Source organism: Dendrobates tinctorius, unplaced genomic scaffold, assembly GCF_039654945.1.
Source record: "Dendrobates tinctorius isolate UK_male_01 unplaced genomic scaffold, ASM3965494v1 ptg000009l, whole genome shotgun sequence".
Classification (NCBI taxonomy): Eukaryota; Metazoa; Chordata; class Amphibia; order Anura; family Dendrobatidae; genus Dendrobates; species Dendrobates tinctorius.
In genome coordinates, this window is record NW_027361677.1 from 5,137,747 (window position 1) to 5,151,837 (window position 14,091).

The 14,091-nt window shown below is 45.2% G+C and overlaps 1 long non-coding RNA gene across 1 annotated transcript; it reads left to right on the forward strand.

The window, feature by feature from the left end:
• The first annotated feature begins 1,646 nt into the window (after positions 1-1,646).
• Positions 1,647-13,499, forward strand: LOC141095903 (uncharacterized). The gene is made up of 4 exons (XR_012233490.1): positions 1,647-2,296; positions 2,380-2,584; positions 5,131-5,278; positions 12,480-13,499. It is a non-coding gene; the product is annotated as an uncharacterized lncRNA (long non-coding RNA).
• Positions 13,500-14,091: the final 592 nt, after the last annotated feature.

The following is a 14,091-nucleotide window of genomic DNA, read 5'->3' on the forward strand; positions in this document are numbered from 1 at the left end:
TTGACAGCCGTACGGACCGCAGCACTTGGTTTGCTGCGGGTCCATACGGAAAATCCGCCACCATTCCACCACGTGTACCCCCCCCCCCCCCCCCAAGTACATATGCGACTTGCACAGTTAGTCATGTACCCACGAGCTGCTCTCCCTAATGCTCTCAATGTTCAGTAAAAAACTGAAAGCAGGAAGAGAAGCTCGTTGTCACAGGACCATAACTATGAAAATCGCATATGAGTGAGGTGTCCATGTGATGAGTACTGGAACCTGCAGAGCTGAATCCTGACATTGCAGCTTCTGAATTCTCACAACGAATGCACTGCACACATTTAGGATTCTCCCTTGCCGATATACAGTCATGTCAACACAAGTATGTGATTTGTATACTTCTGGCCACATACCAACTAGACGTGCCCGGCCTCGCTCCGTTCACTTTCATTGAGTGAAGCCACACTTGTCTAGTCAGCATGTGACCGCATGTATGTAAATTACCAGCACGAGAGAATCCTGACAGCATTCAGTGAGCACTGTGAGAATTCAGAAGTCTGCAGTCACATAGAATGTCTGCAGACTCAGCACAAACCTGGACAACCCCTGTAATGTTCCTAACAAATAAAAACATGAGAATTAGTCAATATCACAAATAATATTTACATCCAGGTACCTTATAGATGACGTCATCTCTGGAGTCGTTCTCTTTTTCTTCTTCTTGTCCAGACCCCATGATGAGTTTGCTCATCCACATCTCGTCTCTGTAGACGTCCATCTTCTCCGGTCTTCTGCAGCAAATCTCCACACGATGCCCTTAAAGATAGAAGTGTCATTATAAATGCCCCTAAATACAAATATCTGCAATATACTGTCTCCTCACACTATTCCCCTCCCTCCTCATACTGTCTCCTCATATATTTACCCCCTCACTCTCTATACTGTCTGCTCACACATATCCCCGACTCCCCATACTGTGTCCACATGCATTCACCCGTTCGCACCCCTTACTGTCTGCACCCATCCCCCATACTGTTTCCTCATACATGCCCTCATACATACTCTTCATTTTGTGTCCTCAAATCTCCCCACATACATTAAATACCATCCCCACTCCAAATCCCCCCCATCCCCAATCCCCCACACACATTAAGTACCCCCCATCCCCACTCAATAACCCCTCGTCCCTACTCCCAAATCCCCCCACACATTATGTACCCCCACTCCAAATCCCCCCACACATTATGTACCCCCACTCCAAATCCCCCCCACACATTATGTACCCCCACTCCAAATCCCCCCCACACATTAACCCCCATCCCCACTCATTAACCCCTCCACACATTAACCCCCATCTCCACTCATTAACCCCCATCTCCACTCATTAACCCCCATCTCCACTCATTAACCCCCATCTCCACTCATTAACCCCCCTCTCCACTCATTAACCCCCACCCCCACATTAACCCCCCTCTCCACTCATTAACCCCCATCTCCACTCATTAACCCCCATCTCCACTCATTAACCCCCATCTCCACTCATTAACCCCCAGCTCCACTCATTAACCCCCACCCCCACATTAACCCCCCTCTCCACTCATTAACCCCCATCCCCATCTTCGGTGGTTCTTCAGCTCCACAGTGGAGCACACTTACCACCAGCGTTCGCTCTGGGCGCCGGGAGTGACGTCAGCAGCGTGATCACATGACCTGATCACGCTGCTGACGTCGCTCTGACCCGGCGGTCAGAGCTTCAATTGTACTGGCGTCTATAGACGCCAAGTACAATTGCTGCCTGGGAGTCGGCGCGGCCTCCTTCTCTGCGTCGGCTGTCAGCTTGACAGCCGACACAGAGAACCGCCGACTCCCAGGACTGGTAGCGGCAGAACACAGCCGCCGGGGGGGGGGGAGGGAGGGAGATACTGGCATACTGCGGACCGCTGCATTAGGCGGCCGGGCGGCTCGACTGCCCCCCCCTGGATACGCCACTGCCCTGGGCCCCCAAAAAACCTTGGGCCCGGGGCGACCGCCCCATCCGCCCCTATTAAGATCCGCCATTGGTTTTTGGCACAGAAACTGAGTGCAAACTCCAAGATTTGGAGGAGTTTTGAAATGTTGAAAGTTTTTAAAAGTTTCTGCTCCAAAAACTCCTCAAAAAGCTACATGTACATATAGCCCTTGTATATTTAGTATTATCTTTTTCCATATTTTAAGGTCAAATGAATGTGAAATTTGTCTGTTCTAGCATGTGCGGGTTGTTGAGCAAACAAGTCCTGGAGCCAAAATTGTGCAATACCCAACCATGCCCAGCGTTGTAAGTAGCCTTCAATGATGGAAACTTGGAAAAGTGAATCTATCGATCATCCTAAACGTTGTTATTTTCATTGTTTCCTACAGTTGGTCAGCTGGTCAGTAGAGTCCATGCAGCGCTTCTTGTGGTGGTGGCCAACAGACCAGGACTATTCAGTGCCTTCAAAAAAAAACTATGCAGGGTGAGGAACTGGCTGGACACTCCAACTGCCCAGTGAGTACTCCTATCCAGGCCCAACAGTGCAACACTCAGGACTGTCCAGCAGAATGGAGCTCCGGTCCGTGGTCTCAGGTAGGATGAGAAATTGACTATAATAACAGAAGCCCATGGACAGTCCCAATCTTCTTAGTATTAGTTCTCACTCTTGCATCAGAGATACGTTAATTGAATCGTATTCTTTGTAGTGTTTTTAAGCATGGGGTCCGCATCTATCTTAAGAACAGGGCCATGAAACACCGCAGTTTTCGGAGAGGTGGGTCATGCGTGAGCGGTTTTCTTCACCGATTTGTAAAGGAGTTACAATAATTGTTGAGCGGGATTACTTGAGAATTTTTTAGAATTCATGTAGAAGAGAGGTCAACTCTGTATTCCGGACTGCATGCAACAAGGTCGTGTTCTCTGGCTGTGGATTCCAGTGGTGGAGCTCACATTTATCAGACAATTATTACATATTAGGTCTTTAAAGAGGACCTATCCAAAGGTCACAAGTTGCTCTTATTGTATTCCCCTTGCTCCCCTGAGCATTCCTTTTTTTTCATTTTTTTAATCTGCCTTACGGTTCCAGAAATATGGACCTTTGTATTTAGTGCCACTTTTTATGTTCTTTATAAGGGGGTGTTGCTCACATGGTACTAATGCAAAACAAACCTAAAGACATGCCCCTGAGGATCCTGTGAACCATGCCCCCTTATAAAGATCATACAAATTTGCACTAAATAAAAAGACCCATGTCTCTGGAAAAGTATAGTGAATGAAAAAAAAAATAGAATAATCAGGAGAGCAGCCGGGGATAAGAAAAGATCAAAAGCAGGCCTCTTTTTACCTGGTGACTGGTCCTCTTTAAGATGGGGCAACTCTTTGAACAACGATTGTCCTCTGCAAAATTTCTAGAATACTTTTTGTTTAAAGGGGTTATTCACTTAGCAACATATTGTCCGTGCTCAGTAAAACAAAAGCGTCACTCACCATTTCCTTAAAAATTAGTCCTTTATTCCATCATCGGTGCGCAAGGGGCCACAGGGAGAACAGTGGACGACGGCCTTTTAGCATTAACACACGAATTCTATGGGTCCAGGACAACAATCAACATATGTCCCCTATCTACAGAATGTATGACTTTTAGGGGTCTGACCCCTGAGATCCTCACTGAATATGACAACAGGGGTCTCAAAGTTCTCTGTGTAAATGGAGAAGTAATGAGCACGTGCAACCACATCTCCAGTCGAGCAGCGGTCGCACATGCTTTTTTTTTTATTCTAGCCACTCCCTTGAGTAATCTCTTTTTTGCTTTTTTGTAAATCCACCATACGGTTCCAGAGATATGGGCATTTATTGCAAATGTGTAGAGTCTTTACTCAGGGGTGTGTCCGGCGCTGAACTCCTAACGCCTGGTGTCCGGCGCTGAGCTCCTAACGCCTGGTGACCAGCGGTGAGCTCCCAACGCCTAGTGTCCGGCGGTGAGCTCCTAACGCCTAGTGTCCGGCGGTGAGCTCCCAACGCCTGGTGTCCGGCGCTGGGCTCCTAACACCTGGTGTCCGGCGGTGAGCTCCCAACGCCTGGTGTCCGGCGGTGAGCTTCCAACGCCTGGTGTCCGGCGGTGAGCTCCCAACGCCTGGTGTCCGGCGCTGGGCTCCTAACGCCTGGTGTCCGGCGCTGAACTCCTAACACAAACTTCTCCTGGAAATCCACTTTACAGTTCATGGAGGAGAGAGATGTATTTTTCTGCTCCAAAGTTCGGGTTCCCATTTATTTCTATGGTGTTCGGGTTTAAGTTCCAGAAGTACCAGAACTGTACCTGAACAGAATTTTGGACTAAAATTCGGTCGGTACAAGACGAACCCAAACTGCTCATCCCTACACATGACAGATTTTTAGCAGTAAACAGACTATAACACAGATCTATGCTACTGCTGAGGTTGCCATGATTGGTTGGAGTCAGAAAACCTACCCAAAAAGTAAAAAAGCAGGCAACTGATTAACCCTTATGGTTAAAATGTTTTTGTATTCTTAGTAACACTTTAAAGTGAAGCTTGCTGTAGTTTTGATAAAATCACAGTTTTATCTGCTGCTGATCTAGCAGTTCTCTGAATGCTGAGCTGTGTATAACCCCGCCCACACCACTGATTGGCAGCTATGTGCACTGCATAAGCAGAAAGCTGCCAATTATTGGTGGAGGCGGAGCTGCACAGAGCAATAGGACTAGATGGCACAAGGCAACTAGTCTTCTGGTGATAATCTCCTGCTGATAAAACAGTGGTTTTATCAAAACTACATCAAGTAGCCCAGTAAGTGACACATCGCTGTAAATAAACGAGAACTGAAGTGTGGAGAACAAGACAATCATGGCAAACATGTCACCGTTCCTCAGAGGAGATGTCGCTGTGTCAGAAAAGCGAACATACCCCTGGAGCAGCCATGCTACAGCAAACCCTGCCCCGTGCACTCTCCTTACAATGCATTTTATGTATGGCATACATATCCATGGCAGCCGGTAAATCTTCTCTACCTTTATTTGAAAAACATTTTTTTTGCTAAAATGATAGTGAAAAACAAGTTAAATATACATAGCCATATACAGTATAATGAATGTAACCAGAACATATGTTCATTCTCATCAGTGTACGGTTACATGTGGCGGAGGAATGTAAATACGAGTTGTCCAGTGCCTTCATCAAGGTAGACCTGCGGTTGGTTGTTTGCCTCATCAAAAGCCGACAACTTCCCAAGCTTGCAACATGAACTTCTGTCCGACTTCAGGAATCCAAGGTATTTAATGGGACAAAAAACCTTTAGCAGCACTAAAATCTATGGAATTTCATTAGTTTTTGATTAGTGATGAGCATACGTGCTCAGAAAAGGCGTTATTCCAGCATGCTTGGGTGCTAACAGAGTGTCTACAGCGTGCCCGAATAATGTGTTTGCGTCCCCGAGGCTGCAGGGATTGCCTAACAAATAGGCAATCGAACATGTGTTGTGGCTGTCCAACAGCTGTGAGACATGCAGCTGCGGGGACTCGAAAATATTTTTCGAGCACTCCGAAGTCATTTGGTTGGCACCCGAGCATGCTCGGATAACACCTTATCCGAGCATGCTCGGGTGTTATCAGAGTATCTTGAGCGTGCTTGTATATTATGTTCATTCCCTGCGGCTGTTCGACATCCACAACACATTAAGGGTTTGCCGAACTTCAGGTATCAGAATATTTTGGGCATGCTCGTATACCATGTTCGAGTCCCTGCAGCTGCATGATTTGCACCTGCTGGCAGCCTCAACAGGGATTCCCAACATGTGTTGTCCCCATTCTAGTGAATGTTAGGACTTCCAGTATTCAGAAATGATCTATCCTGTGTATAAATGATAGGACTACTTCTTTAAGGTATTTTCTGACTGTAGTCACTCAGTTTAACAGTCTACTCCGTCCAACCCAGACTATCATGATGACTTCTCCGATTTATTGAATTTCTTCTCTAAACATTTTTTTCCTTTTTTTTCTTTTTAGCATATGCACAAGTTTCTATTTGATAACATAACCCCCCAATCTTTTTGGTTATGTGTATGCATTTACAAATATGCTTGATGCCATAGCAAGTAGAGATGAGAGAATAAATTCTCAGGACCCTTTTCCAATGGGCTGGTCAGTATTCCGTGCCTGCTAACTGCCTTCTACCTCTCGACATTCCGGATCCTTTTCTGTTTTGCTGACCTGACATGAAGTCATGTTTGCTTTAAGCCACAGCAATGACATCGCGCCAGGGGCATCTAATAAAAAGAGATGCCAGCAGGAAGGAGGTTTTCATCCATGTGATTGGACCAGGGTTTTGCAAATCGATCTCTAAAAGTAACCCATCAAAAGCCAACTGTAGCTACTAAAACTGAGCCCCACTTGCCGCACTGCCTTCATAAAATGGTTCTTCTAAGGTTTCTAACAAAGCTTGGCCATTGATCTCCCTGTAGTGGAAAACTCTTTAATTGTTTCAGTGTTTTGGGCATAAATTACCCTAAACAATAAAATAAGTAATAATAATACATGCAACTAACATTTGGATAGACACCATTTTGAGAAACAAAGTGTAAAACCCACCCCACCATGACAAGGTATACCCAATCGGGATCATCCCTAACTCTAGAATTAAAGCTAGACCTCAATATACAGTGGGGAAAAAAGTTTTTAGTCAGCCACCAATTGTGCAAGCTCTCCCACTTAACCCCTTAATGTCCAATGACGGACACAGTCCATCATCAAACATCTCCCCTGCTTTGATGAGGGCTCCGGCGCTGAGCCCGCATCAAAGTCGGGACATGTCAGCTGTTATGAACAGCTGACATGTGCCCACAATAGGCGCGAGCGGAATCGCCGTCCGCTCGCGCCTATTAACTAGTTAAATCCCGCTGTCAAAGCTGACAGCGGGCATTTAAATAGCATTTCCGGTCGCCGGGCGGGAAATGACCTCATCGCCGACCCCCGTCACATGATCGGGGGTTGGCGTCATGTTGCCTGGACAACCAGAGGTCTCTATGAGACCTCTATGGTTGTTCCAGGCATATGGCTTTCAGCGCCACCCGGTGGTCGGTGCTGAAAGCACAGCAGTAAATCTGCTACATATGGGCGATCTGCTGATCGCCCATATGTAGCAGAGCCGATCGGGTTGCGCATGCTTTTAGCCTCCTATGGAGGCTATTGAAGCATGCCAAATGTTAAAAAAAAAAAAAATTTTAAAAACAAAAAAAAATTAAAAAACCTTAAAGTTCAAATCACCCCCCTTCGCCCCAATCAAAATAAAACAGTAAAAAAAAATCCCACATACACATATTAGGTATCGCCGCGATCAGAATCGCCCGATCAATAAAAAAAAAAACATTAACCCGATCGCTAAACGGCGTAGCGAGAAAAGAATTCAAAACGCCAGAATTCCGTTTTTTTTTGGTCGCCAAGACATTGCATTAAAATGCAATAACGGGCGATCAAAAGAATGTATCATTAAAAAAGTCAGCCCGGCACGGAAAAAATAAGCCCTCACCCGACCCCAGATCATGAAAAATGGAGATGCTAAGGGTCTCGGAAAATTGCGCAAATTTTTTTTTTTAGCAAAACTTTCGAATTTTTTTTCACCACTTAGATAAAAGAGGACATAGACATGTTTGGTGTCTATGAACTCGTAATGACCTGGAGAATCATAATGGCAGGTCAGATTTAGCATCTAGTGAACCTAGCAAAAAAGCCAAGCAAAAAACAAGTGTGGGATTGCACTTTTTTTGCAATTTCACCACACTTGGAATTTTTTTTCCTGTTTTCGAGTACACGACATGGTGTCATTTAAAAGTACAACTCGTCCCGCAAAAAATAAGCCCTCACATGGCCATATAGATGGAAAGAAGGGGAGGGAAAAATGAAAATGCAAAACCAAAAATACCCCTGGTCGTTAAGGGGTTAAAGATGAGAGAGGCCTGTAATTAACATCATAGGTAGACAACAACTGTGACAGTCAAAATGAGAAATCAAATCCAGAAAACCGCATTGTCTGATTTGGAAAGATTTATTTTGCAAATTATGGTGGAAAATAAGTATTTGGTCATTAACAAAAGTTCATCTCAATATTTTGTTATATATCCTTTCTTGGCAATGACAGAGGTCAAACGTTTTCTGTAAGTCTTCACAAGGTTGGCACACACTGCTGGTGGAATGTTGGCCCTTTCCTCCACGCAGATCTCCTCTAGAGCAGTGATGTTTTGGGCCTATCACTGGGCAACACAGATTTTCAACTCCCTCCAAAAGGTTTTCTATGGGGTTGAGATCTGGAGACTGGCTAGGCCACTCTAGGATCTTCATATGCTTCTTCTGAAGCTACTCCTTCATTGCCCTGGCGGTGTGCTTGGAAACATTATCATGCTGAAAGACCCATCCACGTTTCATCTTCAATGACCTTGCTGATGGAAGGAGGTTCGACCCCTTTCATTCTTTCATGAATACGGATCAGTCGTCCTGGTCCCTTTGCAGAGAAACAGCCCCAAAGCATGATGTTGTCACCCTCATGCTTCACAGTAGGTATGGTGTTCTTTGGATGCAACTCAGCATTCTGTCTCCTCCAAACACGACGAGTTTTGTTTCTACCAAACAGTTCTACTTTGGTTTCATCAGACCATATGACATTCTCCCAATACTCTTCTGGATAATCCAAATGCTCTCTAGCAAACTTCAGACGGTCCCGGACATGTACTGGCTTAAGTAGGGGGACACGTCTGGCACTGCAGGATCTGAGTCCCTGGTGGCGCAGTGTGTTACTGATGGTAGCCTTGTTACGGTGGTCCCAGCTCTATACAGGTCATTCACTAGGTCCCCCTGGGTGGTTCTGGGATTTTTGCTCACCGTTCTTGTGATCATTCTGACCCCACAGGGTGAGATCTTGCATGGAGCGCCAGATCGAGGGAGATTATCAGTGGTCTTGTATGTCTTCCATCTTCTTATTATTGCCCCCACAGTTGATTTCATCACACCAAGCTGCTTACCTATTGCAGATTCAGTCTTCCCAGCCTGGTGCAGGGCTACAATTTTGTTTCTGGTGTCCTTCGACAGCTCTTTGGTCTTCACCATAGTGGAGTTTGACTGTTAGAGGTTGTGGACAGGTGTCTTATACAGATAAGTTCAAACAGGTGCCATTACTACAGGTAACGAGTGGAGGACAGAGGAGCCTCTTAGAGAAGAACTTACAGGTCTGTAAGAGCCAGAAATCCTGCATGCTTTTAGGTGACCAAATACTTATTTTCCACCATAATTTGCAAAATAAATCTTGTGAAATCAGACAATGCGGTTTTCTGGATCTGTTTTCTCATTTTGACTCTCAAAGAGTCCAAAACTACTATAAAGTAACAACTTTTATTGTATTAGGACAAAAGGAACAAGACACAAATTGGCATTAAAAGATCAGATAGAAAAATATCATAGTCACCGGATACAAAGAAGACCCTGAGCAGTGTGATTCATGGTGAATGTGGGTAAGAGTGATAGGTTTCCTTCATATTAAACGGGCAAATTAATATAAATAAACAGAAATTACTGGACCCTCCAATCCCCTCTTTCAATAGCCATACCCTGGACATACAATCCTAGAACGTAACAGAATGGGGTGGAAGGAACCGATGAAACTATTGCACATAGCCCATATAGGAAAAGAAGGGGTTAAGGTTAAAACATACCCATCATTGTAAACACCAGAGGCACACTGACCATAAAACTGTGTGTATACAAAATGTTCTGCTCATAAAGGGAAATTAATGCCCCTGTTTGGACAAAATAAAAAAAAAAAGACACTAGGAGTGATGGGCAGAGACTCAGAGCTGGACCCGGGGAGGGTGAATAAAGCGCTGCTGAGAAAAAGTAAGGAAATGAATCACAGCCTAGGGGCAGGGTTTTCTGAAAATGGGAAATCCTTAAAGAGATATGCGATCTGTACGTTGGCCATTCATGTCGATGGCATATACCACAAAGGACCTCTGTCTGGCTTATAGTGTCCTATGGTTTCATGTGCATTGAAAGTAGGGAAAGGCCACAGACGCTGACATATAAAAATGTTGATAATATATAACAATGGGGAATTTGATTTTTTTTTCATGTAGGTCTTCAATCTTATCACAGGCATTAACCTACAGGCTCACACTGAGCTGTCAAACCGCAGACAGGGCAGATCAATCATAGGCTAATGTGTTTTTAAAGTCAATTTATATTTTAACAAAAGTGTTAAAACTTTTTTTTATTCTTATACACAAAAAAGGTATAATAAATTAAGGCATTTTGCCATTTTGTGAGTTGGCCACTAGATGTCAGCACAACAGACTCCTATTAAAGAACACTTCTTGCTTTACAGCCTGAAGGAAAATGGGATGTTATCACGCTATCGTCACAATATGGTGGGCGGTAAATGCAGAATGATAGGCTAATTCACTGCCTTAAGGTACTGTCACACTTAGCGATGCACCAGCGATCCCGACCAGCGATATGATGCGGTCAGGATCGCTGGTACATCTCTAAGTGGTCGCTAGTGAGCTGCCACACAGGCAGATCTCACCAGCGACATAGCAGGGGTCGGGGGTCGCTACTTACCTGTCAGACGAGGCGATCCTGACGTCCTCCCGCCCGCGTCGTCGGCGCCAAAGGAAGCCCAGCAGGAAGATGACGATGAGAAACGGCCCAGGACGTTCTCGCACGATCAGCGATAACCAGCGGGGGAGCGGTCGGAGGTAAGTATCAGACATAGCGATGTCGCTAGCAATATTGCTATAACGTCACAAAAACCAGTGACGTTATAGCGATATCGCTTAGTGTGACAGGCCCTTAAGTTAAGAGCCCAGCCAAACCAGATCTTACTTTGCACTGATGAGGGGAAGTACCCCAAAACAAAGTGTCTGCAAATTGAGATTTTGTTTTTTTACTTTTACCTAAGTGAAGTGGTTAGTCAATATTGAGTTTTGGGATCGCTGCTTCCTATAGGTGGCACTAGAGTTCTGGTTCTCTTCCTCTCTGAAGAGACAATTTGCATATTTCTCAGAGGAGCCAAATTGCAAGGCTTAAAAGTCTCCTCACCTTGGCATGTCAGGCTTGACATGTCACTGTCCACAAGGAGAAACATTATCCCGTAAGTCAAGAGAAGCATCTATCACTATAGGGGGCAGACAGGCGGCCACATAACTCATGCGAGGATGGCATTACAATCATCGGACTGTCTGCTCTCCTGACCTTAGTGTCATAGCATGCACTTCTCTGCAGCTGTCAAGCTCAGGTCAGGACAGCTGCCAGCCAGTCCAAGGATTGCGATGTCATCCTCACACAAGTTGTGCGGCCATCTGTGCCCTAAAGGAAATTCCAGCAAAAAGTGAGAAGTGGAGAGGATTTTCTGTTAAAGGCTGGTGGTACTACTGCTTGGCATGGAGTTATTATGCATGAACATTATTCTGTACATCACTCTCATTATGCATACAATCATGCAAATTTACCATTTAAAGGGAACCTGTCAGTGTGACATTGCTGATCAATTTAAAGGCAGCAAGTTAGACACGAGAAGTAACCAAGGGATTGTGGGGCAAGAATTAGTATAATTTACCTCCCAATGGGCTCCCAAGCCCAGAATGACAGATTATACCGAATCCTTTCCCACAATCCCATGTGTCAGTGCTTTTGGGTACTTTATGGTGGCAGCATTATCGCTACATAGTATGATAGTGTTATTCACTTTATTAGGAGTGTTTGCTTGTGCCTGTCAATTGTCTCTGTATCCATTTGCATGCATAATTTTCCTTTTCACATGACTGCCTTCTCCTACTCTCTGAGAAAGTTCCACTCACAGAAGAAGAAATTGTGACCAGTTCCCAAAGGTTGCCCTTCTCTTTATAAAAAAAAAAGCTCAAAAGGTCCATTTTTTCCTTTTATTTTGTTCCCACAACTCTGCTGAGTAATCTGCTTTTTTCATTTTTTAAATCCACCACACGGTTCCAGAGCTGTGGGCCTTTTTATTTCGTAAGGGGGTGTGTCTCACAGGATTATTTGGGGCATGTCTTTAGGCATCACAGACTCCTCCCTCTTAGCCACACCCCCTTGGAAAAACCATAAGAATTAGAACAAAACATAATGGCCCATATCTCCGGAACCGTATAACATTTTTGAAAAAATAAAAGAGCGGAATACCCAACAAAGCAGTGGGGATAAATTTCAAATAAAACCTGGCCACTTATAATCTAGTGACAAGTCCCCCTTAAAGAGGCTCTCAGCTCTCCCGATTTATGGTTTCTAACTGTCTAAATTAATAAGCAACTGGTTCTTACTATTCTCCATGTCAGTGGATCGTGTTCCTAAACAGTCTGACACTCAATGCTAGCCATGTCGGACTCTGTAGCGACACACTTGGATCAGTTTGAAGTTTTCTTTAAAATTATGTACCTAAAACATCATATAATCATGTGTCATTTTCTTGCTTTGCAGAAGATCCATCATGTGTGGACTACTTCAGCTGGTGCTCTCTTGTCCCTCAACATGGAGTCTGCAACCATAAGTTCTATGGGAAGCAATGTTGCAAGTCATGTACAAGAAAGAAACACTACAGTGACACTGGATGACCTTCCGGTATTGGCCATTACTTGTCTTCTGAAGCAGACATCTAAGGCCCCGTCTCACATAACGAGATCGTTAGCGAGATCGCTACGTGTAACACATAGCGGCGACCGCCCCCCCCCCCCCCGCTGGATATCGCTGATTGTGCTCGAATGTCCCAGGCCATTTTCTGATCGTTGGTGTCCTGCTGGCCAGCATACATCGCTGTGTTTGACGCCGACGAGTGACCTCGTTGGCGACGCAGAACTCAGGCGGGAGTAGTCAGAATAGCTGCTGTGTGACAAGGTACCAATGACCGCCGAGGTCATTATACGGATCGCCGGATCGTTGCTGCGTCGTTTAGTAGATCTGTCTGACAGCTTACTTGCGACCATGTAGCGATGCACCAGCGATCCTTACCAGGTCGCATCGTTGTCGGTATCGCTGGTGCGTCGCTATGTGTAACGTTACCCTTAAGCAATCAAGAATTCATCATCTAAGGAATATTGTTTGAGCTCAAGGCTGGAAAGTCACAGATAAGTTCCAGACAATCAGATTCATCTCTGATTAGACATTCCTAGGAGCATTTAAGCTGCAAGCTCAACACTGAAATTCGATTCCGAGAAACCTGTGCTTTGGTCTCCTCAAGAGCACCAAGGTGGACGTGTCCCTCATCGAAATGTCATGGCTTTCAGTGGATATAACTGGATGTTATACATACATATACACTCACTGGCCACTTTATTAGGTACACCATGCTAGTAAGGGGTTGGACCCCCTTTTGCCTTCAGAACTGCCTCAACTCTTCGTGGCAGAGATTCAACAAGGTGCTGGAAGCATTCCTCAGAGATTTTGGACCATATTGACATGATGGCATCACACAGTTGGCGCAGATTTGTCGGCTGCACATCCCTGATGCGAATCTCCCGTTCCACCTCATCCCAAAGATGCTCTATTGGATTGAGATCTGGTGACTGAGGAGGCCATTTGAGTACAGTGAACTCATTGTCATGTTCAAGAAACCAATCTGAGATGATTCGAGCTTTATGACATGGCGCATTATCCTGCTGAAAGTAGCCATCAGATGTTGGGTACATTGTGGTCATAAAGGGATGGACATGGTCAGCAACAATACTCAGGTAGGCTGTGGCGTTGCAACGATGCTCAATTGGTACCAAGGGGCCCAAAGAGTGCCAAGAAAAAATTCCCCACACCATGACACCACCACCACCAGCCTGAACCGTTGATACAAGGCAGGATGGATCCATGCTTTCATGTTGTTTACGCCAAATTCTGACCCTACCATCCGAATGTCGCAGCAGAAATCGAGACTCATCAGACCAGGCAACGTTTTTCCAATCTTCTACTGTCCAATTTCGATGAGCTTGTGCAAATTGTAGCCTCAGTTTCCTGTTCTTAGCTGAGAGGAGTGGTACCCAGTGTGGTCTTCTGCTGCTGTAGCCCATCTGCCTCAAAGTTCGACGCACTGTGCGTTCAGAGATGC